At 44.4% G+C, this 24422-nt stretch overlaps 2 long non-coding RNA genes across 3 annotated transcripts in view; one reads left to right on the forward strand and one right to left on the reverse strand.

The window, feature by feature from the left end:
• The first annotated feature begins 6610 nt into the window (after positions 1–6610).
• Positions 6611–24422, forward strand: part of LOC140631004 (uncharacterized) — a 43348-nt gene continuing 25536 nt past the window's right edge. The window contains exons 1-3 of the long non-coding RNA XR_012028657.1: positions 6611–6798; positions 18081–18123; positions 20971–21039. This is a non-coding gene — a long non-coding RNA (uncharacterized lncRNA). The remainder of the gene's footprint in view (positions 6799–18080; positions 18124–20970; positions 21040–24422) is intronic.
• The window catches only part of LOC140631005 (uncharacterized), a 140677-nt gene continuing 127261 nt past the window's right edge, over positions 11007–24422 (reverse strand). For both annotated transcript variants that reach the window (XR_012028658.1, XR_012028659.1), the window contains one exon: positions 11007–12823. This is a non-coding gene — a long non-coding RNA (uncharacterized lncRNA). The remainder of the gene's footprint in view (positions 12824–24422) is intronic.

Genomic DNA, 24422 nt, shown 5'->3' on the forward strand with positions numbered 1-24422 from the left:
TGAACACCAACCACATGCTTGGTATGGGAGCTAGGAATACAGTAGTGATTTAAAAAAATAAGGCCTTGCCCTTTTGGATTCTACAGTTTGTTGGGAGAGATAGGCAATAGATAATTAAACAAATAAAGATATTAATATATTGCCAGGCAGTCATAAGTTCTTTTGAGTAAAAATTGCTTAGTAGGAGGTATTCCAGGAGGTTGGGCAAGGAGTTAGTCTTAGGGTCAGGAATGTCCTTCTGAGAAGGTGATATTAGAGCAGAGAAGAAAGTAAAATAATGGAAGAGAGAATGTGAAAGCCCGATGGAAAGGTGTTTCAGACAACAGAGATGGAATGTGGGACTATTCTTGATATGGTGGAAGAACAGTAAGGAAAAGAGTGTGGCTAGAGTAGAGTGAACAAGGGCAAGAATGGTTGTTAGTGAGACCACCAGGACAGGATTATTTAGGTCTTTTCGACTGATAAGGACTTTGGGTTTTGTGCTAATTTGGACGACATGATTTTAGAGAGTTTTGAGCAGAGGCGGAACATGCTGGAATGTAAATCTCAATAGTGTTTTGATGGCTGTTTTGTTTAGAATAGATGAAAGAGAGGCAAGAGAAGGGGGTGACAAGGAGACTGGTATAGTAGACTGAGCAAGAGATAGTGACTTGAGAGGTAGTATGGAAGATGGTGACAAGTAGTCAGAGGACATGTTTTGATGGAAGATTCAGCAAGAGTTAAATGAAGGATTGGATGGAGAGAATAAGAATAAGTAAAAATCAAGGATAATTATGTGATTTTCAGCCAAAGCAACTGAGCAAATGATGGTATCACTTACTAAGATCTGAAAACTGAGGAAGAGAAACAGATTTTGTGGGTGGAATTGATGATAGCAAAATTGGATTTGGGGGATTCCTATTAGGCATTCAAAAGGTCATATTGAGCAGGTCAAGGAGTTATAGTCTGATGACTTCAAAAAGTTGTGTGGCTTTAGGGAGGGGGGAAATAAGTCTGGATGCAGTAATGAGAACCAAGGAGAACACATACTAAGCCCCCAGGTCAGGGGTAGTGGGGAATAGGAGCAAAAAGAGCCACCATGGAATGGATTTCAGGGGGAAACAGGATCCTCAGGGAAGATCTGAGTTCAGTTAAAGCAAGAAGGTGATGGATCTGCTCAGAGATGGGATTGAGGATTCAGGGGACTTTATCAAGGATGGAGCACAGTTCTACAGTGCTCAGTGGAAGGGTTTGGAGTTTGGGTATCAATGCTAGTGTCAAGGCAAGAGGAAATCTGTGAACCTTACAGGATCATGTATAAAAAAGGATAAGACAATAAGATGAGTTGGCTGTCCACCCCATCCCTCACCCCCAGCCATCTCCCCACAGCACAGCTCTAAAGTCTACAAACACCGTTCCTCTACAATCCCTGGAATGGTGATAAGAGAACCACCTAAGGGAGAAGCCCCTGAACAATTTCAAATATCCACTTCTTCCAGGATATAAGTCCTGGGCTTCTCAAGGTCATGTCAGCACTGATGTGATATGAAAAAAACCCACTATGAAGGGCTATATGCTGTTCTTGCCTTTTTGTCTTATTAAATACAGGTGAGCAGGACCTGCAGGAAAGCAGATGATTTCTCCTTCCTAGGTTCAGAGAGGGAGTGTGGTCACCTCAAGTTCTATCCCAGATCTCATAGATAGAGGTTGGAAAACTAAAGCAAGAAACCTAAAAGAGCTTACCAAAGAGTTACAAGCCATAGGCATTTGCGAAGAAAGCTACTAACTCTAGGCAGTGAAAGATGGAACCCAACACATAGGTCAAATGGATGGGAGTCTGTAGGAGTTTAGAGAAAGAGGAAACTCACTGGATGCCCAGCATGACCACAAAAGGCTCATGGAGAAGGTGGGCCCCACGGAGGTCCCCAAGAATGAGGAGCATTCACTGGATCACCTGAAGCAGTGGACAGGGAGATTGCCTGTCTGGATCAGCATCCATCAATACAGTATAGTGTGCCTCTGGGTGAGAAAAAAACCCATTTACTCCTTATTATCCTTAATAATTCTAAATCAAGAGGTGATGGGAAACCAACCCAAAGCTCATTTCAGAAGGATGTGGAAAGGGGAGGCAGAGGGAAAACACATCAGAAAACAAATTCATCTTCTTAGCACAGAGACAAAGGACCAGGGCTTGGTCCAGAGCTACAAAGACTGATCCTTTCAAGGCTGAGCCAGTTTTTAAAGACATTCAAGTCAAGTAGTGATAAAAATCCCACTATTCACTGTTATATTAATGGCTTCTCCACTATATGCAGATAGGTAAAAGCATCATATCTTTATTTGCATTTCTTTTTCTATTGCCTCCAGCTCACTGAATTTCTCCCTTATCTGCCAAGAAATGTCTACTTTTAAGGTATTCTTTCATTTCCTCATGCCATTGGCTGTCAAACGACTTAATAACTTGCCCATCATGGAAGTCAAATATAGTTTATTAAAAATGCATGTCTCACTCAGTCAGATGCCCTTTGGCAGCTTCCAGACCTTGACGACTCTGTCTCAAAGCTTGGGAACGCAGAATGGTCTTGGCTGGCCAGCTGCACTGCCTTGCTTCGTATCATGCTCACTGCCCAGATTATGCTAAAGTGAGGCAGAGAAGGGAGGTGGGAACTGTCCAAGGAGGAGGTGGAACTGGGCCACTTGTCTGACTTGAGGAAGTGGGACCTAGACCTGAGAACCGAAAGTGCCTGAGGGCTTCCAAGCCATCCAGCCAGGTCCGGGGGAGGAATGCGGGAATGAGGTTGGAGCTGGTACCCTGGGGTAGGAGGAAATGGCATCAAAGCAGAAGTGGGCTGTGTCAAGTCAGTGCACCGGGATGATGAATCATGCCTGTGATGGCTCACGTAGCAAGGCTACATCGCTATTTACAGGGGCTAATGAAGCATCCTCAGTCACAGATTCAGAATCTGAGTGTTGTTGTGGCTGAGGAAGAAGCAAGGAGCTGGAGCTAAAAACACAAAGGGACTTGAGGTCTCCTTTTCCTTTATCTGCCACAGGGATGGACAGCACCAGAAGCGCTCCATCAGGATATGTTGACCCTTCTCCAAAACCATCTTAGAGCAGCCCCTCAGCCTCCCTGGTGATGCTCTCTAGCCACCCATGGATCTCTTGGCTAGAGCCCCGTGGCTTCAGCTAATCCTTCATTCTTTATTTTTCTGTGCATAGCAGAGATGAGGAACAGCTATATATGCCTCGCTGTACACAGCATCCCCTCAACTACTTGCAGACTCTCTATGTCCCCCTTCATCTCTGCCTGGATACTATTTAAGCCCCAAATCTCCCACCTCAGTTTCTTGCACTGCTCTCACATCTTGCTTATTAAGCGGCATGCCATGTTCTACTTGATCTGCTCAGAAACCCCTAGGCCTACAGTGACAAGTGGAGAGTCCCAGCTGCTCTGCAGGAAAGAATGTGGACACCACACCTGGAACAGAGACACAGCATGGCAGGAAGGCCAAGAGAAAGCCCAAGGTGCTGTGAGCATGAAAGCATTGCTTCCTTAGCAAGGAGAGGGTCTGGGATTCCTCTAGGGGAAAGATAAGACTGGGCTGGAGGAGTGGATCAGGGGAAGGTATGGGCAGTATGAGGAAAAAGTAATGAGAAAGAAAAACAGAAGGAAGGAACAGAAGGAGGGAGCTGGGTCACAAGACAGGACAAAGAGAAAGGGAGGAAAAAAAAAAAAGAGGAGGAGATGAACAAAGAAAAAGTCAGAGTAAGGCCAAGAGCCAGAGAGGGAGAGAAAGACAAGGCCAGAGAGAAAACTCAGAGGAAGACAGAGAGTGTGAGCCCTTGAAAAAATGCACAAAGTCAAGGAGAGGATAAGTGAGGGTGGCAGGGGGTGGGGGGTAAGCACAAGGTCAGCCTGGTCTACTCCCCGAGGAAGCACCCATCCTCTGTTGAGACCACCACCGGGGGGAACCGCCTGCGGCCAGGCAGCTGGAAGAGCAATGCGCCCAGGGTCCTTGGTCTTGAAGTGCCTTGTCACCTGCGGTGGGGAGCTTGCGGGGCACTGACACGGCTTGGGCATGAGCAGGCTCCCAAACATCTCCTGGAAGAAACCTTGGGGGACCGAGGGAAGAGGACAAGATAAGGGAGAGAAGCAGAGGCAGATGCCCCGGGGTGGGGAGGAGGTGGGAGGCAGAAAGACAAACAGTGACAAGCTGAGGCAGGAAAGAGAGGAACTCAGAGAGATGGAGGGGAGGCTGATAAGGGCGGGAAAGGCTACAAGAATGATTGGGAGATTGGGAGAGAAATTGAGAGAGATGTCTTGAGATTGAGAGGATAGTGAGAGGGAAGGAGGCCGAGGGAGAGGAAGGAGAGAGAGAGAGAGAGAGAGAGAGAGAAAGAGGGAAGAAGATGTACGGCATGGAGTCGGAGAGGCAGAAAATGGAATGGGTCCTAATTTTGAACCTTTGCCAACATCTGAACTTGCTATTCTGCTATCAATTTTTCATCTGTCACTAAGACAAGCTGAAAGAGCTAAGCTGCAGGTTTTGTTGATTATAGAATGTTCCATCCTGATCTGTACCAAGGGTAACTCCTCTGGATTTCTAGATGAACCAGATGCAGTCAGAGAGCGTGGGGAGGGAGGTGGGGACAGAGGAGGTGGCTGCTGCACCACTAAGGGTGGAAAACAAAATCATTTAGTGATGCCCTGAGGGGCTGGAGGAGAGACTTCCTTACACATTAGTGTCACTCCTTGGGGACTGGAGGCTTGGTGCCACGTTAGGGCATCTGTTACCCCAGGGGTTCTGGGGCTGGCCGGGCTGCCTGCAAAAGTCTCCCTTCTACCTCCTTTGTTTCTGCCAAATGCCAAGTGAGAACTCTTCCAGTGGCTTCAGCATGACCTCACACAGATGATCCCTGCCCGTGCGAACAAACGATAACTTCAGTCTCCTCCAGAGGGGCCAAGGTTGAGCCGAGTGAATGGAGAGTAGGGCCGGCACCCCTGGGTCCCTTTGGCCCCAGCCTCCACAGGAGCTCCCAGCAATACCAGTGTGGCACCCATTGGGGGGGGGAGCAGGGCTCAGAGGAGAAGGAGAGGGAGGACAAGGAGGTGGCGGCATGCTCCACTGCACCTCTCCCCAGAACACAATGTGACACAAGACATCGGGAGATGGCAGCGAAAGTTCAGGGGAAAAACACACAGTTATTTATGGCTCGGGCATCTGTTGTCAGATCAGAAACAGAGACCTGATCTCAGGCAAATCCAGCAGCCTGTTCGAGAGCAGATGGGGAGGTGTGTGCAATGCTCAGTCCTGTTCTGCTCTCAATTTATTATTATTCCTCAACTCCAGATCCCATCTCCAAAGCAGACATTTGTCCTGGCCACGGTGCTGGGAGGCCCGGGTGGGTGGATGGGTGGTTATTTCCATCGTATGACTTGGAACCTTCCATGTGAAAAGAGAAGATTATGGCAAAATGCAAAGAGGAGAAGGTGAACGAGGGAACAAGAGGGAAAACTCTGGCCCAAGAAGACCGCCGGCTGAACGGCAATGGAGTTGGCCAGAAAGTACCCAGATAAAGATGCCAATCTTCCGAGTGACCTTGGGCAAGTCATTCTGCCTGCCTGGCTGTGCCTTTCTGCCAAATGCTTGAGACTGTATAACTGTCCATTCCCAAAGACACACAAAGACAGCCTCTCAACTAGATTGTGATGGAGTGAATACAAAATTTGAAGTCAAGAAAACAGAGTTCAATCCTAATTTGCTAAGAACCAGTTCAGTAGCGTAAGGTAAAACATGTTTCCCTGCTGACTCTCAGTAAAAGGAATAAAAGGGATAAGAGGGTTTATCAGGCCTTTTCCCATTCCCAAAATGCCACAGTTCCATGAGAAGGAACCGGGAAATTGTCAGACATGAAATGAATAGTCTGAAGGACGCAGCGCCGTAGCAAGTACTCGATCTACGTCAGCTGAAGACACAAACAGCCTCTAAACGTGATTCCTGAGCCCCTGGCTCGGAGGGCTCAGCCCTGTCATGCAGGGCAGACTTGGCCCCCGGTGGTACAGGAGACACCTACCCCAACCCATGTCACCCTCGGAGCAAATTACCCGTCTCCCCAGACCTCCCACCTTAGCAAACGTCTGTCTCCAGAAGCACTTTTCAGGGAGAGGGTGGAGGGAGGAGGAGCAAGGGAGGGGGACAGTCTGAAGAAAGAGCCTGCTCAGTGTTTGGTAGGCCTCGATTTGAATCTCCATGCCTGTACCGATTGCACTGCCTTCTATTTGTGAGGAAGGTGCTGTAATCCCAAGAGACACCTGTATTTCCCACTTGAGATGCACCTTCTCAACTGAAAATATGCAACAACAAGCTTTGCGTGTTTTGCTGAAAAGCAGAATTAAATTTCCCAACCGGCCTAGATCCATTTACACTTCCATCAGCACGATTCAGAAGGCAGTTCCTAGGCAGGGCCCACAGCCAATGTCAAGGGACTTAGCCCCTTGATAGACTTTCTCCTTCATCTGACTGCAGGCACACTGGCTGATAAGCCCTGGCCCCAGGAGAGCTACATGCATGGTGAAAACTGGATAGTCTGATGTCATAATAATGGTAAATAAAGACCCGGAGTGAAGCTCTAGGTAGACAGATGTTGTCATTGATGAGACACAGGTGTCTCTGTCTCCAGAGCCTGAGAGCTGGTGGGTGATAGGGGATTTGCATTTCAGCTCCCATTCCCAGGGGCTGTCTGCTGCTGAGCCTCACCTGTGCCCTTTACCTCCCTCTCACTACCCAGGCCATCTGGGGGATTTCACACTGCCAGGTAAGCGCTGCTAGTGAACATTTGCAAGTGATCCAGCAAGACCTCACTTTCCCCCAAGCTCGATCACTTCCCTGGGGTGTTCAGTAGGAAAGGAGGGGAAGATATGACTGGTTGCACCTAAATACATCCCCGCTGGGAAGTCTCTGGAGGTACCTCTAGTGTTGGGACCAGAGGTCTGCCTCAAGGCCCAGCCAGACCACTCGGCATGGAGAGGTCTGGAGCTCCATCTCATTCCCCGAGGCGACAAAGCCACGCCTCCAAGGAAGACAGTGGCCACATCTGGTGAGATGATGAGATGGCACTCTTCCTCCAGGTCTGGGCAGGCTCCTCCGCCAGCTCGCGTCTCTGCAGTTGATTTTGCCTGTTGGCACCTGTTTGCAGCTTACCCCAACTAATGTCTGTCAATGGACTAATTATCATCAAGGATAAGAAATTAAGAAATTATGAATGTGTAGACACTTCTGTTCTCATACTAATGGTTTGTATATTTAATGGTTTGTTTATTATTTAATGGTTTGTTTATTTTATTGATGGCATCTGTCCTCATTTGAACCTTATAAAGTACAAATTGGACTTGTACTTACTCTTATTTGGGTTTTCCCCACCTCTCCTACCTTCTGTCACCCCTAATGAAGGTAACAGTCATTGTATAAATGGATGGATGATAGATAGATAAATAGGTAGGTAGATAGATACATAGATACATGGGTAGAAATAATAAGCTCTCTAGGGTGACAGAAGCTTTCAAATCACATTTATTGAGGGAAATAATGTATTTGGCCCAGAAAAGAAAACATTTCAGTGGGATTACAGCTGTTAAAATTAGAATCTGTTTATTTATTTATTTATTTTGAGAGAGAGAGGGTGCATGGACAGTAGGGAGAGGGGAAGAGGAAGAGATAAATATTTCTTTTTTTTTTTTAAGATTTTATTTATTTGTTTGAAAGAAAGAGAGTGCACAGAGGGCAAGGGAGAAGCAGACTCCCCAATGAGCAGGGAGGTGGATGTGGGGCTTGATCTTAGGACTCCAGGATCATGACCTGAGTCAAGGGCAGATGCTTAACTGACTGAGCCACCCAGGTACCCTAGGAAAGAGAGAATCTTAAGGAGGTTCCATGCTCGCACAGAGCTCAAAGTGGGACTCGATCTCACAACCCTGAGTTCATGCCCTGAGCCAAAATAGAGCTGGATGCTTAACCAAATGAGCCACCCAGGTACCCCTAAATTAGAATTATATTTTTAAAAACATTTTTAAATTGTGAAATATGATACGCATGCATAAAAGTATGGAAAGTAAATTATAGTTTAACCAATCATGAAAGAAAACTAGTGCATCCACCAACCAGATCAAGATCTACAGCAGTGCCAGCTACCTCCTTCCAGCCCCTCCATTTCCTACTTCTTCACAACCACCCCTGCTTCCCACCCTCAGAGGAAACCACTGTCCTTAGAACTCTGTCTTCTATGGCTATCAGTTTTTTTTAATTTCATTTAAATTTTAATTTCATTATCGCCTACGTATGTACCCAGAACGATATAGTTTACTTTTGCCTATTTCTGAAGTTTATGTACTTGGAGATGTGTGATGTACCAAAAGGTTCTACTCAACATTGTAGTTTTTCAAGATTTATCCATGCTGTTTTTTGTAGTTTTGGTTTTTCCATTTTTGTTGTGTATGTTACTTCCCTTGTGTGAATATACTGTAATTTATTAATCCAACTGAATAGTGGTGAATATTTGGGCTATTTCCAATCTGGAGCCAGTAAGCTGATAAGGCTGCTATGAACAGCATCACTTGTGCACATATGCTCCCATAGGGTATAAGATTAGGAAGGTGAGGTCTGGGGAATTTCCTAATCAGATCACACTGAACAGCGTTTTTCAAACTGGTTATTCCTATTTATGGCCCCACTAGCAAGGATAACCCTGCACCTCATGTTCTTGCGTATTTGCTATTGTCACATTCCCATTTCTTGCCAACATGATGAGTATGTAGTAATACCCCAACATGGTTTCAATTTGCATTTACCTGGTTATTAATGAGGTTGAGCTCTTTTCCCCATGTTTACTGGCTGTTTATAGGACTGATCACATCTTTTACCCATTTTGATTGGGTTGTCTCTTTTTGTTCTCATCATTTGGAAGAGTTTTTGATGCAGGATGAGTTGGAGTGCTTTCTCAGATGTATGTGTATCAACTATCTTACCCTAGCATGTGGTTTGCATTCCACACTTTAATGGAGTTTTGGGATGATCAGATTCATAATGTTAATGTAGCCAAATGTGGTGACTTCTAAATTGATGATGAATTCATTTTGTGCTCTGTTTAAGAAATTTGTCTCTCTGCCCTTCAAATTCCAAGTTGAGATTTATATCTGTATACTTAATTCTAGGAGAAGAATTGAGATCACTATAGCTACTGCTAGAAAGAGGAACATTTTCAATACCAGAGGTTTTCTAACATTTCAGACTGGACATCCATGACATGGGCCATCTTGCTGCCTGTCACCCAAGAGGTTCCAGAAAAGAAGGGGTAATAACCCATCAGGGATGCTCTAGGGGAGGCTTACCTCTCCAGTCTATTCAAACTCTAAGATTTGAAGACTCTAATTAGTGATAAAATCTACTTTGATAGATATTCAATGATAGCCAGTAGGGAGCTTTAGCCATGATATGAAGCATGATACATTTGACTGCTTAGTTAAGCAAACAGACATTAATGTATGCATCCAAACTCCTGTCATATATTGGATTTACCTTTTTTTGCCTGGCCACAGGGCTTCTCTTTCCTCATTACCAATATCTAGTTCAAGGTAGAGTACCCAGCCCATGTATGGTCAGTGGGTACCACTGGCAAAGGTTACAGGCAGTGGTGGAAAATAGTGTTTATTTCAGGCTAACTCAATTGGTGGTGGTTGCCTGGAGAGCAGGACTCAGGGAGGGAACAGCATGGCTACACAGCTGGGGCTCACTCTGAAAGTTCTCAATATGGAGCTCTGTGCAAAGATCAGCCCAAGGATGTGGACTGCCCTGGAGGCCTAACCCTGAGCTGCCCAGGCTCCAGAGGACAGAGCTGGAGGCAGGCGGCACGGCCTCTGCTAATGCTTGGACAGCAGAGGAGATCTAATCCTAATCCCCCAAACACAGACCTTCCCCAGGTCTGTTTGTCTTCCCCTAATCCTCTAATATTTAAAGCAATTTCAATCCTGTTTGAAGAGACTTCCCAGCAGTTTGAGTCTGGGGCCTCCAGAGGGATGGGGGAGGAGTGGAGGGAGGGAGGGAAGAAGGAAGCAGGGGAGGAGCAAGAGTGAGCGTGAGCCCTGGAGAGGGGCGAACCAGGAAGATGACAGGCTGCCAATGCTGGCTGACCTTCCTTCCCGAGCTTCCCTCCCAGATGGCTTCTTCAAGATCTCTGAGAGTGAGGATGGAGATGGGGGAGAGAAGGAGGGTCTTAGGCTAAGATGTGGCGCTTGAATAAAGTGACTTCGTTCATTCATTCCATCAATCGGTCAGTTAGTCAGCATAATACTTACTGAGCACCTACTGCGTGGGGCTGAAACTCTGCCAACCTTGAACACATAGTTACCAGGATCATAATAATTACAAAGAAGTATAAGGTTCAGTGGGCTCCAACACAGGGTGGAGATGTGTCAGCAGGAGAAGAGAGCTGACTGTTGATTTACGGGCATTTCTACCATGTCTCTCATGCTTTTTGGCTCTTTGTTGAAAAAAACACCCAAGAGATACCTGCTTCCTCTATCTTGGTGTCCTTTATCTCTGGAGCTCCTTGGCTCCTGCTCCATCAGCTTGGACTATGCAAAATCAGAGTGACAGTGTGTTGGACTCTACCAGGTTATAGCCAGCACATGGTAAGGACCTGGGAGAAACAAGTCTCCCAGAGGGATGAAGGGAGGAGCTCTCTCTAGTAAGATAAGTGATGGCCAAGGACCTGTTGTCATTCCTAACACCTTGCCTTGTTTCAATAGCCAGGGAACAGAACACACCTCTGAGCAAGTCATCCTCATTAGAGAACATTCTCCTATTTCAGGAAGGGCCCCTCCTCTTAAGCCGCGATCTTACTTTTATAGGAGTTTAACTAAGAGAAAGACAGAGAGGGGAGGTAGAGGAGAGAGAGACAGGGAGAGAAACAGGGGAGGAGGGAGGGAAGGAGGGAGGGAGGGATGGAGGGAGGGAGGGAGGGAGGGAGGGAGGGAGGGAGGGAGGGAAGGCAGGAAGGAAAGGAAATGGATGAGTAGATGGATGGGCAAACAGATTGATAGATCAATCTATCTCAGGTGGAAAATAGGTTACTTTCTAGGATTTTAAAAGAGAAGGCAGAAGAAAAGATGGTTTTATGACTTCCCAGCATGCAAACAACCAAAGCATCATCTTAAGGAAAACAAAAACAAAAATCATCTTACACAATTTTTATAAGAGGAACACAGCAATAGATGTGCAGCAAACGCACCGTCTAGTTAGATTCCCTCAGGACACTGGGGTAGAGAAGTGAGGAAGGCATCAAGTGACCACTAGCACAAAGTCTGCCCAAGTGTTCCTTGGCCCTCTCCTTTATGCTGCAGCAAGGACACAGGCCAGGCTTTTACTGAGCGTGTGCTTATACTGTAATTAAAAAATATAAGTGGAGTCTACCAAGAAATTTTGCCTTAAGATCCCCAACTTTAACCTTAAGCCACAGTGTGCTAACCTGCCTCTGTCAACTGTCTGAATGACCTTGGGCTGCCCTTGCGAACGCCAGGCCTCAGGATCCTCATCTGTAGAATAGGGATTAGCCTGGGCTGTCCCTACAGTCCCACCTACCTCTGATAGTCTCTGATGCTAAGCCAGGAAAGCACTAGCAACCTCCAGAGCAACAAGCAAGACTGGCATTTTGCCAGGTTCCCACAGCTTCTTCCAAAGGCTTTTCCAGATGGGATCCTTGATGCTTAACAAGCACCTGAACCAGGATGGGAAGCCCTCCTCCAACCGTACCCTGTGCCCATCCCAGCATCATCATCAGCATCTTTCACTCTTGGAAAACTTTCCAGCGTCTAGCAATGTGTTCAAGTGGCGACTTTGATTTTTAATTGCCAGAAGACATGTTTTCATTTCTTTATCTTAAAGGAGTCCACTGGATCCGATACTTCTGTGTCATATCCCCTCACTTCACTAGTGATGTCAGCTCTAGCTGCAGTAGACAGCTGCACATCTTCTGCTTTCTGTTCTGGGGCTTCTCCAATGCCACAGGGATGGAGGCTGTGCCTGGGCCCAACTGCATGAGCTCCTCGTCACCAAGGCTGATCTAGCTGTTGCTATTACTGAATGTCAGGAGCAGAAATCATTGCTGAGATCTCAATGTGATGCCACATGTTGAGAAGACAAATTGACCTCTTGTGGCAGGTGGATTACATTGGACCCCTTCTCCCCTGAAAGGAGAAGTGCTTTGTCCTTTCTGGAATTGACACCTACTCTAGATATGGGTTTGTCTTTATTATCTGAAGCACCTCTGCCAGCATCACTCTCTGAAGGCTGGAGAAATGCAGGTTCACTGACACGGGATGCCACGTAACATAGTCAGACCAAGGGACATATTTTATGACGATGAAGATATGAGAATGGACTCTTGGCTCTCTGACCCACTGATACTACACATACCATATCGAAGCAGGAAGCCAAAACAACGGAGCCCACCTAAAACCCTAGCTTAGAGGCAGCACCCTCTGAGGTTGGAGTGCTGTGCTGTAGAACAGCACATGCTGAGCCTGTAGCCGATCCATAGTTCTGTGTCCTTAGTGGCTAGAATATACAAGCTCAGGAACCAAGAAGTAGATGTCACTGTGGTCCCTCTCACTATCACTCCAACTTGCAGAATCTGTGCTTTGAGTCCCTCCAAATCCAGGTTCTTTGGCGTCAGAGTTTCTGGTTCCAAGACAGGGAACAGTAAGGGTTCCACACAGTCTGAAGCTCCAAGGACTGTCCCTTCATTTCAGACTGCTCATGCTGGTAGATGGTGAGGTCAAAAAGCAGATCTAAAAAAAAAACAAAGCAGATCTTAATAATTATAAGAAGCCAGAGTTGCTGCTATGTAATAGGAAGAAAGAAACATGTAGGGGGCTCCAGTGAGTCCCTGAGGCATTCCTTGGTGCCCCCTTGCTTTGTGACAAACATGAATGGGCAGCAATCACAGCCTGGAAGGGAAAAGAGCTTATAACTCCCTGGGATGAAGATCCAGGTCACCCAGAGAGGCAAACAACCTAACCCAGGCTGAGTTCCCATGAGACACAAGAGGATCTGAGGAGTGCAAGGAGCAGATTGTGCATCAGATCTTACATACGCTGATTTCAACCACAGCTGCTGAGGATGGATAGTTCCATGCAGACTTCAAGTTCCCTCTTGCCCAGAACACCAGGGCTTCAGACACACATCATGGGTCTTTTGCCTTCTGCCCAGGGGCTTCATCATTGCAGGTGGAAAAGGACCCCACTATTCAAACACACATGAACAGCCTTAAAGTATGGAGAAGTTAATGCCCCAAGACAATGCCATAACCAGTATAGACACTGAAAGATGGTAAATTCTTCTCTTAGCTGATTCTCCAGGGGACAATTCTGACTCACCTTCTCTATGCTCCACAGAAGGTCCCAGGTGGAATAGAGCCCAGCTGTTTCTGGCTGTGACCTCCATAACACACATTTTTGGGTTTCTCCACTTCCTATACCTTCTCAGCCTCCCATTCCTGCCTCCTGGAATTATCTCCCCAAAGACCTCCTGCACACACACGTATCTACCTTGGGTTCTGCTTTCAGAGGAAACTCAAGATAAAATAGCCCCCACACTGTATAAACTTCAAGCTTCACAAACCCTGGGCCCCCTTCCCACTCATAAACAGTGGCACTTGGTTTGAGTCCACCACACTGGCCTTTGAATCTGCCTTGTTATGCCCTGGAACAGTTGGGCTTTCTGCTCATGTGCCTCTTTCCCCGGTCTTCAGGGAACCTTCACTCTTTTCCCTATTAAGTCATATTCCTTCTTCAAAAATACATTAAGAGCCAGCATGATGTAGGCAAAAGAATGTGGGTTTTGTGGTCACATGGTCCTGGACACATTCTACTTCTGTCTCCCCCCTGCAGAATGATCTTGGGCAGTTTATCTTCTAAGATCAACACTCACGATTCCAATCTCTAATGTCTACACTTCATGTAAGATCCCTCAGTGGGAACATTTAGACCTTCTGTTTCAATAACCTCTTCCAAAATTTCCAGACCCACACTTCTAACCCTGACTTTTTTGATGATCTCTAGACACATCTTTCTCCTCATTTTCCTTCATCTTCTTCACCATTTAATAAGCACTATTAATGTGACAGTCACTGTGCTAGGAGCCATCAAAATTACACCATTTTTTTTCTTTTCTTTTCTTTTTTTTTTTTTAAATAAAGAATTGGAGAGATTAGGTAGCTTGGCTAAGGACATAGATAGTGGTAAAAAGTGGTATTTCTAGCCCCAAGGCTTATAGAACTCCAAGAGCCTGCCATATATCACCAATTTATGATTCACTGATATCTCATAACTCAACATGTTCCAAACACAGCTCCTAGTTATCCTCCTTACCCCACCCCAAAACTTGGTTTGCTGCCCCTGTGGGCAAACTTGCTGCCCCTGTGTTCTGGATCTGAGTGAATGCTATCCCTGTCCATCCAACTATCTGAACCAGAAATCTGGGACTTATCCTAGGCTCCTCCCTTCCCACTCTTACCAATATCATGCTGTATAGATCCTACTTTATCATATCCTCAAATGTATCTCCTCCTCTCTATCCATACAGCCAGGGCCTCGGTTCATTTACCCTCCCTTCATTTCTTGACTGGATTCCTTAGCGGCCTCATCACTAACTTCTCTAGTCCTGGTCTGACCCCCTCTCAAGGCTGCCAGAGCATCTTTCTACCTTGGAGTAACATGCTGAAACTGTCTTAAGTTTCCATCCCCAGGATGAGCAGTGGGGCACCTTTGCCCAAACCGAGATCTGAACAGGGTGTATGTGGGTACTGGCTCCTGTTTCGGCCCTTCAGGGTACTCCCTACATTATACCCCAACACATGCATTAGACCAAATACCCAAAGAAGCTCAAAATTCCTGCTAGGGGCTGTCCTGGGGTGTCATGACCCAGCACTGGTTCCAAGAGGGTGGCCTGGTTCATGGATCTTTCCCACTGAGTAGAGCAGTATTTCTTTAATGGAATGGAAGTGTTGGGTGTTAACAGGCTGACTTGGGGTGACCCAAACTGTAGACAGGGCCCCTATTCACACCACAAGGGACCCTGCCTAGCACTGTGGTCTCCCCCATCTGTCCTCTGTCCTCCTTGAAACATAGCCTAGTGAGTCACAGAGTTTTGCTTCTGTGCTTTCCCATTCACTGTTCCCCCTTCGGAGTACTTCCTGACCTCTGCCCCTTTTCCCTGCTAAGCAAAGTTCTTTATATTTTGCAAAGTTCAGCCTGAGCATCTTCCTGTGTAGCTTTCTATCTTTTCCCAGCCCAGGGTAGTTAGCTGCTCCTTCTCCATGTTTTCATGGGGCTAGTACATATGTTCGTGACCTTATATTGTAATATCTTCCTTATTAGACTCTAAGTGCCTAGAGAATAGTGACAAAGACTTACTGAGTGGAACTATAGGTAAATATTTAACAAATGTTTGTTGAATTAATGAATAAATAACTCCTAAGATTGCTTTGAGGATCCAGTAAGATAACTAACATACTCCAGATGTCAGCTAAGGTCACTCTGTCCTCTGACTTTAAATGCAGTTGATAAGCTTCCTGTTTCACATTTCGTGGGAAACTAATGTCTTTCCAAGATTCCCATGAATGTCAGAGACCTTAAATCTTAATGATCTCTTCAGTTTCTGAATTCTTGCTGCAACTTATCTCATTCCCTTCTGACTGCCATTCTTTCTACTTATCTCTGCCCTGGACTCTGTGCCCAGTCCCTTTCTCTAGGATCTCCCTCCTATTTAAACATAGAAACCAGTTATGGCTGTAGCAGACACTCAGAATGTTTGGGGCAATGACAAGGACTTATATCCCCACAATGCAAACAACCTAAAATTGAATATCAGGTTTTATATCCTTAAAAGTCTGTAAGCCACCCAGTGGAGAATGTCTTACCTCTGCGTTTCTCCATGGACTCCATCTTCCCACTATGGCATCTGTACTTTTTCTCTCATCCTCCTTCTCCCCACCTCCTCCTTTCTCGAATCTTTCCTGCTCTCCCCACACCCATATTCTGTTCATTTATTTATAAAAAGAATTTACAAATATTTAAATCAGAGCAAGGCATATATATATATATATATATATATATATATATATATATATATTTTTTTTTTTTTTTTTTTAAAGAACCAAAGAGTACAGACATTCTTATACTGGAATTAAATCTTTTCTCCTCCCCCCACCTGGAATTCTACTCCCCAAAGGAAAGCATGTTAAGCCATTTCTGTTTTGAGAGCTCCTACTGGTTTCTTCCCTACTCTAAATGGTGTATTTACACCTCCATTTCTTGATTTATTGACCACAGATATTATCTATTGATTACCTGCTAGAAAATATCAAGAGTTATATTCACACCATACCCAAGGTGACTCCCTCTTCTCTTCTCAGCTCTCATGATTATTATGTTTTAGTTCTATTAATTGCATTCATAATTTTAAATAATACATGTGAATATACACGTCTTGTTTCATCTATATCAGGTCATACATTTTGCCTTCCTGCCTTATAAAAGGAATGTATGAGCACACCCACATTTCCTTCTACTTCTCATCTATTTTTCCACACTCCTCCCTGTCAGCTGTACCTCTACCTTTTCACTCTCCAGACTGACAACATTTACATTGTACTGAGCGTTCTCAGGTCTGCCCTGCATTATATTGTAGGGGCTGCAAGTGCCCACAAGGACCATACTGGCTGTGTATATGAGTCAACTGACCCAGAGTCTTGGCAGGGGGAGCATTGATGACTGTACTGAACCAGAAATAATGTGTCCAACTTAAAAACATTACAGTTTAAAAAAATTCTATATACTCAAAGTAGCATCCATCATCTGATGTTTGTTCTAGGTGACCAGTTTGTAACTCTCATATAAGTTATTATAAAAGTTGAATGCCAATAAGCAGTGATAGTGCAGAGTGATGGCCACCAAACACTCCATTTGCTCCCCTACATTTCCATCTTCCTCACTGTCTAGTGGGAAGAGAACTATGACTGGTTCTAGCCACAGAAATGTGAGAAATCTCTTAATTTTTTTCAATTTGAGATACTGAAAACCCAGTGAGATTTACTGAGCTTTCTGCTGCTGTAGCTGAAGTCAACTGTTCTAGATGGTACAGCTCCAAAGTGGAAGAGCTTCTGTCACCTGGATCCCTGAGGGACTAGAGGGAGCACAGTTCTGTGCTGACCTGCTTAGACCATGGAGGTGACCAAGAAATAAACTTTCATGTCAATGAGAGTCAACGAGAGTTGAGGTTGTTACCTCAGCATGACCTAATCCATTGGTATTCATTTGGCATTTAAGTTAATATTTCTATGAAAATATTATTCACTGCATAGCCAGGAAGTGAGTTAGAATTATGCCTTTCCCAAATGGATCAAATGCCATGATTCCTTTGCCACTTGAAAGACAATCTTGCTATGATCTAGATCAAATGTATTCTTTTTTCCACACTCAAGCACTGCACATAAAACATGACAAACTTTATTTTGATTCAAATATAGATCATTCATTTCTTGGGCACCTGAGTGATTCAGTGAATTGGGCAACTGACTCTTGATTTTGACTCAGATCATGATCTCAAGGTTGTGGGGAGACTCTTGTTACGCTCTATGCTCAGCAGAGAGTCCGTTGAGATTCCCTCTCCCCTTCTCCCTCTGTCTCTTCCCCCACTCATGCTCTCTCTCTAAAATAAATAAATAAATCTTAAAAAATATAGACCATTAATTTCTTGTGTGAATTTTTGCATTTTCTGAAATTGTCTTTCTTTCCTTCTAGAGAAAAGAATAATTTGCCTTCAGTATAACCTCATATCATTAGGCCTTCAACTATTTATTACATGGAATCCATTTAATTCACAGAAATAGAATTCTAGAAGCATCATACCATTTGCTCTAATCTAGACAATTTGCCCTTCGGGTCTATCATAGTTATTATCTTGCATATTCACATATCTCATAGGTTAGTTGTACAGTTTCCAGGATCTCATGCATTCCTTTTTTATTTTATCTTTGTTTTGTAGGAGTACATCCTCAAGTAATTTCCTTAGGAAGAATGTTTAGGAGGCAAGTGTTCTCAGTCTTTGGATTTTTGAAAATGATGCTATTTATCCTTCACAAATAACACTGGCTCTAGGTTCAATACATTTGCCTTCAAACCTATAAATCTGGATTGATGAACCAATCACATACCACCCTGCCTCCCACACTGAATACAGCTATGAAATCCATATAGAATGAATGGTACAACTACTTAAGGACTCTGAAAAGTGAATAGGAACAGGCAGGTTGGGGAAGAAGACAAGAATTCGAGGTATACCAAACCAGCAGTACATTTTCCATGTTTCCTCTGGTATCCCCAGGCCTGGGCAAAGAGCTCCAAGAAGGGCCATCTGATTCTGAATCAAGAGTGGGAGAAGGTCCCAGCCAGGCTCTCCTGTCCCCACACCCTGCTCATCCGGAGGCGGGGCAGGCAGGCAGACGATGGGCTTTGAGGCACTGCGCCTGAGGCCCAGGCCAACAGAGTGATGGGTGAGACCGCACGACCCATCTCTGGCTGGGGCGGAGGCTACCCATCGAAGTAGTACAGCTGGACTACTAGTATACCTGACCATGTGACCGAGACCGGCTCCTTCCTGGTACCCAGGCAGGGAGCATTCGGACAGCCTGGCCCAGATGTAGTGACTGTCTACCCTAGTCATCAACCAATAAATGTGATTACTCTTCCAAAAAAAAAAAAAAAAAAAAAAGAGTGGGAGAAGGGACTTAGCATTCAGAGAGAGTGGGGAGTTCTATGCTTTTCTCTCTTCTGCTTTATTTTCTCTGTTCTGTGTGTTTCCGATTCTCCTGTCATGTCAGCAGTGCCATTAGGAGTCCCAGATATTTAAATCTCTGAGGCAGAAGTACCTTCCCCTCCAATCAGAGAAGAATATGGGGCAAACTCCGATTGATTTTTTTTCTATCTTCTCACTTCTTGACCCCTGAAGTGGGCACAGTTGCAAATAGTGTAAGACAGAGTGAAAAAACTAAAGTACGGCATTCTGTCCAGAGGAGCAATAGAAAAGGCCCAGGGACCTGGAAATTACCAGGAGGACCTCAAGAAAGCAACTCCATAAAGTTGTATATCAGTTCTCAGGATCTCCCTGAGCTGTGTGTGCATGTGTCTGAGCCTAAACAGTGAACCCGAAACCTTGAGAACTGAACAGTTCACCACCACCCAGGTCTCCACGCTGGCCACTGGTGGGGTACAGGAACTGATCAAAGTGGCAATCAAACACCTTGAAGTAGATCTGATATTGAAACCATAACCAACTGAAGGCCGGTTGGAATGTGCAGCCTGAGCCAAACCAGGTTAACTTCCTGAAAAAACTTCCCCAAAGGATATAAACTAGGAACAGAGACTCAAACCATAATATTCATAATGACCAGGATACAGTTCAAATTATTCAGCATATAAAAGATGAGGAAAATCTCAACTCCAATGGGAAAATACAATTAACAAACACCAATGCCAAGAAAACAGGTGTTGGAATTATCCTGCAAAGACTTTAAAGTATCTATTATAAAGAGACTCCAATAAATAAAAGGAAACACTTTTGAAAGGTAGATGATATCAGAAAAAAAGTATAAGATATAAAGAATCAAGTGGAAATTATAGAACCAAAAAACACAATAACAAAATTCAATAGTAGAATGGAGACAACAAAGGAATAAGTAAACTTTAAAATAGATTGTTGGGGCACCTGGGTAGTGCTGTAGGATGAGCGTTCCTCTCTTGGTTTCAGCTCAACTTGTGATCTCAAAGTCATGAGATCAAGCCCCGGGTGGGGCTTGCTCTGGACTCAGCAGAGTCTGCTTAAGACTCTATACCTCTCCCTCTGACCCTCCCCCTCTAAAATAAATAAATAAATATTTAAAATAAAATAAAATAGATTGTTAAAAATTATCCAAGTTGAGCAACAGAGAGAAAAGATTAGGGGAAAACAGTTAAGGTACCTGTGGGACAATAACAAATTTCTAATATTCATGCCATCAGTACCCCAGAAGAAGAAGAGGAAAAACATAAAGTGTTAAAAAATTATTTGAAGAAATAATTGCTGCAAACTTCTCTGAGTGAAATACATACACCTACAGATTCAAGAAGGTCAGCAAACCCCAAACAGGGTAGGGCCAAGAAAAATCCACCCTCACAAGCATCATAATCACAGGGAGTCAATGTGGACAGAGGATAGAAGATATCCAAGATGCAGCTCTGGACAGCTCCAAAAGGACCAGAATTCAGAGATCAGAGAGATAAAAAGTAGCCAGGAAAGAAGACTGAGAAGTAGCCAATGAGGAAGGAGAAAAGCAGAAAACTGTGATGTCCAGAAACCAAATGAACGAAGTAACTTTAAGGAAGGGCAAGTTATCACCTGTATCAGAACTCTGCAATGTGTCACATGGATTGAGGATTAAGAAGTGAACATCGAGTTATTTTTAAAGTTCAAGTGAATAGTGAATTTAAGAATATCAGTTTTGAGGAGTGGGGGACCTGACTGAGGAGGAGTCAAGGAAAAAATAGGAAGCGAGAAACTATACAGAGAGTATAGTAGCTCTTCCAAGGGGATCTTTCTCTATAAAGGGAAGAATGAGGCAGTTGCTGGAGGGAGGTAGAGAGGAGAGTGGTCTGTTTGAGCTGTTTGTATGTAAAAAAGGATGAGCAGCATGAGAGGGAAGATGTGCTAAGGGGAGAATGGGGAGCAGGATGGGGTCTGGACCACTTGATGCAGTGGCTTTAGGTGTAAGTTCAGACAGTTTAGTGCGGTTACCTCATAGAAGGCAGGGTATCTGGGCATAGATGCAAGCAGATGGGTACAAGTGTGGGTGGGTGTGGGGGAAGTTCTCTTCTGTTCCTGCCATTTTTTTTTTTTTCAGCTGAGAGAGAATAGGCAAGACATTTGTTGAGGATCAAGAAGACAAGGGATGATGTAAAACAGTGGTCAGGTGAGTCAGAAGAAAATATAATGGGGTGTGGGGTAGCCCCAGGGGCCCACTGGAGGCTGATGATGACCATTTCAGATGAGGCCAGTCAGTGTCATTTCGTGATTTTACTGTTTGTCATTCTTGTAACACAATTTTCTTGTGTTAGACACTTAATATGGCCTTTAGCCTAAGGACTCATGATTTTCTTACTCTGGGAAACATTCATGGATAATTTCTTTGATAATTTCCTTCTATCTCTTACTCATTCTCTCTCTCTCTTTTTCTCTTCTCTATACTGGAGGGTATCTTTGACCCTATCTTCCAGCTCTTCTATCAAATTATTTATTTTGGCAATCATATATTTTTAATTTCCACAAGGATTCTCTTGTTCTTTAATTATTTCTATTTCATAGACTGTTTTGGAGGGATTGTGGGGTTTGGGGGGTTATCTTTTAAATTTTTAATTTAATTTTAATTTTATTTTTAATGTGAGAAAGTCCAAAGTTGTGGTTGAAAGCACAAACATAGAAATCAAACCAATTGAATTCAAATCTCAACCCTGCCACTTCCTGTTTGTGTGAACCTGGGCAAATCATTTAAACCTCTTTGTGTCCAGCTTTCTCATCTCCATCATGGGGGGATGATGGTTGGAGGCACCTCCCATGATATTTGAGGATTCAATGAGTTAATGCCCGTCAAGTGCTTCCAACAGTGCCTGACCAGAGAAGGCTAAGGAAGTGTCAGTCATGGTGATGACAGTGATGGTGCTGATGATGGCAGTGATGGACACATTATCTTGAGGTTCTCTGGGGTCGTTAGTTAACATTTAGAAAGCTTTCTCCATTTTTTTTTTTTTTTTTTTTGAGCTAACTGGGGTTCTTCCCAGTCAGTTGTTCTGTTTGCTTACTTTGGTCTTTATAATTCCCTTGGATGACTTTCTCAGTATATCTGGCATTCTGGGATTTGCACAGTAGGATTTAAAAACAAGGACCTACCTGACTGCCCATGTAGCTGTTGTGTATGTAAATCTCTTTCCCCGGAGGGCTTCCTTGAGTGAGAAGTTCACAGGACAGAGCTTTTCAGTGGCGGGCTTTGCTTTAGGGTACAGATTGAAAAGTCATCTGTAAGGTGGGAGCCCGATGAGGAGGCTTATGGGGTTCCAGCACCCACACTGGAAGCCCTAGACTGCCTACCTTCTGTACAAGAGGAGCTCTGTGCTGAGCGGAGAGGGCAGTGGAGACACTTCCAGATTGCACCACCCTCCTTCTCCCCACACCTGTTGACTCTTAGCCCAGAGCCTTCTTTTGTTCTGCCAGGAAGATTGGCTTCCATTGCCTCTGCAGCTGCCACCTGAATGTATTCTGGGCTTTGACTCCTCACTCCGCTTCATTTATCAATGCATTTTCATCTAGGTCTCATTTTCCAAGGATTCGTTGAAATCTTTCATCTGCTGGTGATTCTGACCTCACTCCCTATTCCCTTATTATTATGGGTTTATTCACTTTTGTATTCTTTAGCATCATTTTAATGGGGTCTCCAGAGAGATGAGAGGGTAATTTATTGCCCCAGTCTGCCCATTTTGAACCAGAAACTCTATTCATTTCTGATGCAGAACAGTTTGGCATTCCTCTTTGTTTTCCTGCCTCTTCCAAAAGATGCCCTCAATACCTCACCCTCCTCACACAAAGTGGCTTATCGAAGGTATTTTTCTAAAGAAAGACAATTTCTTTTCTCAGAATGCTGGTGTGATATATTTAAATAACATTTTCTTCCCAACTTGCCCTATGCAAACCACTCAAGATGGTGCATGATTCATAGTAAGTGTTCAATAAATATTATTTCCCCTTCCCCTCTTCGTAGTCTTTGCAGGCCACCACTACTCAGTTCCAATCACATTCTTCCAACACTCCTGCTCTCATTTGAATATATTTATGGACTTATGTTTATTTCTGGATCGGCTTGTGTATATATATCTCTTTATATGTGTTTCTTCATGTTTGTCTGTATTCCCTTTAAGGAAAATGAAGCCAGAGGTGTTGAATGACTCACTCAATAATGTAAAAGTAAAAAGTGGTTAAGCCAACACTTAGAACCATACTATGTAGCACAGGCCTGGTGCACTTTCCACTGGACGACCCTGACCTCTGAGAATGTGTGGAGGGTCATATCATCCTCCTCCTTCCACCAGCCACTCCCAATCCCAGAGTTTCGGGAATCAAGATCAGAACCAAAGTCTGTCTTAATCCCAAAGTTAATGCAAATGGTTCCTTGGCAATTGCCCTACCACCCCAGCATTGCCTCAGAGGGCTTTAGGTTGAGCTAGGTGCTCTGCACTCATAAAGACTCAAAAATTAAGCTTGGGGGTCCTCACGTAGGCTGCTGAGAACTCTCTGCTTATATAATTCTCAGGAAACTCGAGGAGACTCATATTTCAAGGCCACTATTAGGTTAATGGGCATCTGTGGGCCAGCATAAGAACCAAATCATCAATCATTTTTTGATGGGAAAATGTGTTCCCAAGTAATACACAAGCAATTCATGAATGAGCTACATCTCATTTATAGGTCTGCTTATTCCCCGAAGCAGGGCTTAAGGCAGGGAGAAAAAGGAACAGAAATGGTGACCCTACAGTACCTTTGAATATGCTTTCCTCCTCTGCATCCTCCATTGTAAGCCTGCTATTTTAGATTATTAAAGGGGAATTCAGAGAGAAGAAGAAAAGAAAGATGGAGGAAAAGGGATTAAGGGGATCTTCTGAATCACATTATTCCCTTTCATAAGGAAGGTACCTAAATAAATCTAGAGTTCTGCTGCCTTTCAACCTCAAGTACTGAGGGCAGGACTGGCCCCCAGACCCACCCCTACCATGTAGGAGCTGCACTGGATGACCTCTCAAGGTCACTGCAATTCCATGAAGTATGAATTTAGTTCCGGAAGGCCCTATTAGATTTAAAGATAGTATTCCATTCAGCAGTGTCTGGGGGAGGGGAGAGTACCATATCTAGGCCCCCTCCCCACCTTTAATCTCTGCATAACCCTCCCCATGAACAGAAAGCCTGGCCATTCTTTGCCATCCAGGGGAGCTCTGCATTCTGTATTCTCAGCTCCACAGGCAGCCTTTGCTCTGTAGCTGTAGAAGGACACAAACCGTCCTCCCACCCCGCCCCCAACCCCTACTCACCCCCCACACAGTCTAATTAAATGTCTGTGCAGTTACAATTGAGATCCTCATGCTCAGAACCTATGGCAAAGGGCAAGAAGCCCCCATTGGTTCAAGGAAGAAGAATTCAAAGATATTTTTTCAAGAGACCAACAAAACAGAAGGTGCTGCTTGTGCTATCTTTGATTTAGGAAAGCTTTTTTTTTTTTTTTTTTTTTTTTTTTGTCATTTTGTTTTAGGAAAC

Source organism: Canis lupus, chromosome 3 (assembly GCF_048164855.1).
Source record: "Canis lupus baileyi chromosome 3, mCanLup2.hap1, whole genome shotgun sequence".
NCBI classification, from domain to species: Eukaryota; Metazoa; Chordata; class Mammalia; order Carnivora; family Canidae; genus Canis; species Canis lupus.